This window comes from Sturnira hondurensis, unplaced genomic scaffold (genome assembly GCF_014824575.4).
Source record: "Sturnira hondurensis isolate 20B ecotype Veracruz unplaced genomic scaffold, ASM1482457v3 Scaffold0016462, whole genome shotgun sequence".
In the NCBI taxonomy this organism is placed as follows: domain Eukaryota; kingdom Metazoa; phylum Chordata; class Mammalia; order Chiroptera; family Phyllostomidae; genus Sturnira; species Sturnira hondurensis.
The window spans coordinates 13,114,655-13,120,116 of NW_028089093.1; the positions used below are offsets into that span (position 1 = coordinate 13,114,655).

At 38.4% G+C, this 5,462-nt stretch overlaps 1 pseudogene; it reads right to left on the minus strand.

Annotated features, from left to right (window-relative positions):
• Positions 1-4,046: 4,046 nt before the first annotated feature.
• LOC119000995 (glyceraldehyde-3-phosphate dehydrogenase-like) lies at positions 4,047-5,038 on the minus strand (annotated as a pseudogene).
• Positions 5,039-5,462: the final 424 nt, after the last annotated feature.

Consider the following 5,462-nt stretch of genomic DNA (forward strand, 5'->3'; position numbering starts at 1 on the left):
ATTTTATATATGCTTCATATTTTAGATATGTATCTCCTTTTATCTGGTTTGGGCTATTTGCTGACAGAGCGTGGTTCTTGAATAACTGATAACATACAACAAATGTGCCCTGCTTCTTGGTACACAGGAAATGAGGATGCTCGCAGTGCCTGCCTCCATGAGTTAGCTCAATAAATTTGAATTGCTCATTAGAGTTCCAATGCCTCATTGTTGCCTATATGAGAACAGCTTAAGTGAATAGGAATCAGATGGAGGGTGGGGGAGGACACACAGAGATTTCACATAATTCCTGTTGCCAGAGAAACCATTTTCTTGCTGTCTGGGCATGCACAGAGCAACTTAGATCAACTGGAGGCTCAGCACAGCCCTTGCTGTGACTTTAGTAAAGACAACAAACAGAAGGGAGAAACTGCCTATAAAGAAAAGCAGAATGGAGTATTAAAGTGGTCTTTAATTAGATGGTTTTGTAGACTTAGCGTTGAAACACCTTGTCCCTAAGATGACTGATCCATCTGATTATCCATGTGTTTCTATGCCTCATGTTGATTTATATTTCTTTGTCTGCCTCTGTCTAGAAGACCACATTTCATATGTGTTTATATATCATTATGCATATGAATATTTATGCAAGAATGCTCTTTATCTTTGTCCCTCTTTCTTTTCCTTCCTTCTTCCTCCTACACACATCCCCCACCTCACATCACACAGCTGTGCTATGTTGAACACGGGGGAATCTTCTCTGGGGGGGGGGGGGGAGAAACAGGAAAGAATATGGCAATAACAGTTTGCACACCAAAGCCAAAAGAATGACAGAAATTGAGGAAGCACAAGAGAGTATAAACTGTGAATTCCAGATGTGTTTATATTATACTTGGATCTTTTTGATGAAAAATGATTTTTCATCACAAATATTAGAAAATCAGCGAAGAATACATAGACTAAAATGTTCTAAACACTCAGTTCCCCATACCTTTCCCCTCACATTTTTAGTATGTAAAGTATGTACTGATTTTATTTCTGATACTATATAAGGAAAACAAGTATTAGTACTAAGAAAATAAATTTATCTTTGAGATTGGGTAAAAAGTATAATGGATAGACACACAGGTTTTTTACGTTGGTGGGTACAGGATAGTTAACAATGAACAATTAGCACTATAACAATAATAATGAGAGATTATATGGTCTGTACTCTGGTGCAGTGATTGTAAGGGGTCTGGAAAAAGGAAATTATCCTAAAATTCCAAACAGACAGGCTCAGTTAAGGTAAACATTAACTTTCATCAGGAAAGATACTGTCCTAGAACATGAGTACATGCCATGACTCGATTTTAGTTAGAAAGTTTTAATTCCTGATTATTCTATGTGGTTACTTTAAGTCTCTGAGTTTGTAAGGCCCACCATACAAACTTCTCCTGAGTTTGTCGGATTTGATGTAGATAATAAACATTATCCACAAAATGTTTATTGAAGAAAAAAATGAATGAAATAGAACTTTAGCACAAAGGAATAACTATTATACACAAGATAACATTATAAACTAAAGTATGTTCAGAGATGAAATTCAAGGTTTTGAACTGCCTAGTCACAGAAACCATAGAATACATTTCACATTTTTAGATATTCTAAAAACAAAATATGGCAATACTGAAAGAAGAAAATAATATGAAATAAGAAAATCATTCTTTAAAATTACAGAAGAATTTTTGAGCAAGTATCATGAAAATAATTTTGATTTTCTTTTCAATTCTTTCTGATTCTAATCTAATATTTTTTTTCCTTTGCACACTCCATTCTTTCATTACTGCAATGCTAAAATCTCTCTCTGCCTGAACAATTACCACATGCTAATTTCCCCTGCCCTGGGGATATGGCCTAATTTACATTCTTTTTAATGACCTACCTTCTTTAGGCAGACACAGGTAGAAAATCACTGATAGATTTCAGAGCATGCATACCAAAATTGTTTAGATTTTGTTTTGTTTTGTCTTTTATTTATTCTTGCTTTCTATTTGCCTTAGAGGAGATGAAAGAATTTAAATTCTTTTTTGAGGTTTTTTTTTACATCTTTCTTTCTCCTTTTCATTCAATTCTTTAAATCTCTCTTCTTGTCTTTTATTTATCAATTACACAGATCACAGTAGAAGCTATTCAAGATCCCTGTGTAATAATGCCCATTACTTCTGAATGTAGATCTTGTCATTTGGTATGATTTCTGGATTTGGCTTTACTGGCTAAAATGTATATATTTTCTTTTCCCCTTTTATATATTTTGATGGAAACTATAGTTGTTATTAAGGCCTCAATTCAAATTTCGATGAACTGAAGGATTATGAGTTTTGTCACTGACTTCCCTCCACAGTTTGTGTGGCTGATTAGAAAAGGAAAAGTATTACAGCCTTAGCTTGCACTGGTAATCAGTGTCTTCTCGTGTTAGATCTTTTCATGTTAGATATAATCTTTGTTAAATTATAAATGCAATTAACAGAGGTGTCTATTATAAGCTATTAACAAATATAGTCTTTATAAATAGTCCCCATCATGTATACGACAAGTCTAAATTTGTTCAGAAGTCGCTCCTGAAGACACCCTGCCGTGGCGTCCTCAGAGTGCCAGGCCAGAGCTGAGTGGGGGAGTCGCACACGTTGAGCAAGTTTAGCCCGAAATGCTGTGCATCATATCCAGCCTTGACAATACACAACTCAGAGGTGTTTAACCATATTCTCTATGAGCTAAGATAAGTCATGCTTAGCCATTTTGGTTCACATTTTCCCACGTCTGCTTCTACTAACTCTCATTTGACTTGCAATCCAGTGGAGGAAGGTCTTAAAACCTAAACACGCAATTCCTTATTCTCTCTAAAGACCAGTGTGTATAAGGTTGATAGAAAGCTTAGGACTCGTCAAGTCTTCAGGTCCCATATTTCTATTTGAATGCAAGTTCGAAAATACATTTCAAAGTGAAATATAAATGATGTTTGGATTACCCACCATTTTGGATTATACACACCACTGCTCCTATTACTACAGGTAATTAAGAGCTTTCTGATATGAAAAAGTATTCCCTTCAATGGCAACCGTCTCTTCTATCAAACTTTCACAAGAACTTTAATAAGCAAAGCTGACTGATTATAATTTCACCTCCTTTCCATACTCAGTCTCTGCACGAGATATTCAAAAGCAATAACACCGTACAAAACACTTCGGAGGAGAGAAAGAGGAGAAGTTAGAGACCTAAATAATGAAGATTCCATATCAGTTCTTGATAATGAAAAGTTTTCAACTGAATATTGCCAAAGGTCATATCAGAAAACAGTCATAGAGAAAAAAATGAATAAAGTAAAAATAACCTGGTGATATATAGACATGAAAAATTATAAGCAGAAGCGCACTATAATGATGATACCATCCACCCATTCTACTCCAGCCGTTGCTTTCACAAATGAAGAAACTAGGACATCGTAAAACACTCTCACCAGGCGACAGCAACCCCTCCTCTCTGTGGCCCCTGTATCTTGCTCACATTTCTAATATTGCTTTATTTCTAATATTACTGTTATTTGTACTCTTCTGTAACTATCAGTCTCTGACGCCTCTTCTAGCCTAATGCCAGGTACCCTCAGCACTGTCACACACCTGGCACACAATAGGAAATGAAAGCTTCCTGGGTTTGAGTCTAATTGAATTACATGCATAACCTTCAACATACATATTTTCTGTGAACTTAATACCTAAATGTGATCATGAATCTTGGTCCTTTATATACCACAAAATTTTATACTTATTTGACATTATCATCATACATTAGATAACATAGAACTTATAAAGATATGGCTGGAATTTCTTTTTTGGGTGGGCTGGGTACTTTGAGCTTTATTGATGGTGCATGACAAGGTAGGCTCCCTAAGCTACTCCCCTCTTCAGGGGGTCTGGGATGGAAACTGGAGGTAAGATTCTCATCAAGTTTGGGGATTGATTTGGGGCAAAGAATCCCCAGCAGCCAAGGGCCTCTCTTCCTGTCACAGGGGCTGGTGGCCCAGGGTTCTCTTATTTCTTGGAAGCCATGTAACTCATGAGGTCCCTGTTGCTTTAGCAAAATTCACTGTCATATCAGGAAATGAGTTTGACAAAGTAGCCACTAAGGACAATGGCAGCCCCAGCATCGAAGGTGGAAGAGTACTTGTCACTGTTAAAGTCACAGGAAACAACCTGGTCCTCAGTGTAGCCCAGGATGTACTTGAGGGGGCCTTCTGATGGCTGCTTCACTATGTTCTTAATGTCATCATATTTGGCAGCTTTCTCCAGGTGGCAGGTCAGATCCATAGCTGACATATTGGGGGTGGGGACAGGGAATGCCATGCCACTGAGTTTCCCATTCAGCTCAGGGATGACTTTGCCCACAGCCTTGGCAGCACCAGTAGAAGCAGGGGAGATGTTCCCAACAGCCTCTCAGCCATCACACCACAGCTTCCCACAGGGGTGATCCACAGTCTTCTGGGTGGCAGTGATGACGTGGACTATGATCATCAGTCCCTTTATGATCCCAAAGTTGTCATGGATGATGTTGGCCAGGGCAGGCTAAGCTGTTGGTGGTGCAGGAGGCATTGCTGACAATGTTCATGGACTTGTCATACTTGTTATGGTTCACACCCATCACAAACATGGGAACATCTCCAGAAGGGACAAAGGGGATGATTCTCTTGGCTCTACCCTTCAAGTGAACCGCAGCCTTCTTTATGGTAGTGAAGACACCAGAGGACTCCACAACGTATTCAGCACCATCACCATTTGATGTTGGAAGGATCTCATTCCTGAAAGATGGAGATGGACTCTCCATTGATGAAAAGCTTTCTGTTCTCTACTTGACTGTTCCTTTGAAACTTGCCATGATTAGAATCATACTGAAAGATGGAGACCATATAGTTGAGGTCAATGAAGGGATCATTGATGGCGACAATATTCACTGTGCCAGAGTAAAAAGCAGCCCTGGTAACCAGATGCCCAACAGGGCCAAATCCATTCATTCCCAACTTCACCATCATGTCTCAGGGTTGAAGCTTACACTGTTCGCCAGGCGCCCAACACGGCTGTCTGTCAAACTGGAGTAGAGAGCCTTAGCTAGAATTTCAATTGCTGAATTAATTATATCCTCAGAGCTTACCTATAAAACATTTATTGATTTGGTTTTAAAGATATGGTGTAAGTATTTTCTAGATGGTAACAGCATGGTCTTTTGATTTAGTCTGCAGGCTTAGACCCACCAGATTCCTTTGCTGATAGTCATCAATCTTGCATAGCATGGATGGCATTGTTTGAAATTACAAGTAAGAGCAATTACCTGTGGATTGACAAATCATGTGACTCTGAAGTTTTTCTCTCTCTTGACTTTCAAGAGTGGCACCTGAAAGGTGTCAAGTGGCACTCATTTTTCTGGCAATATTCTGTAACTTATGAGTATTTTTC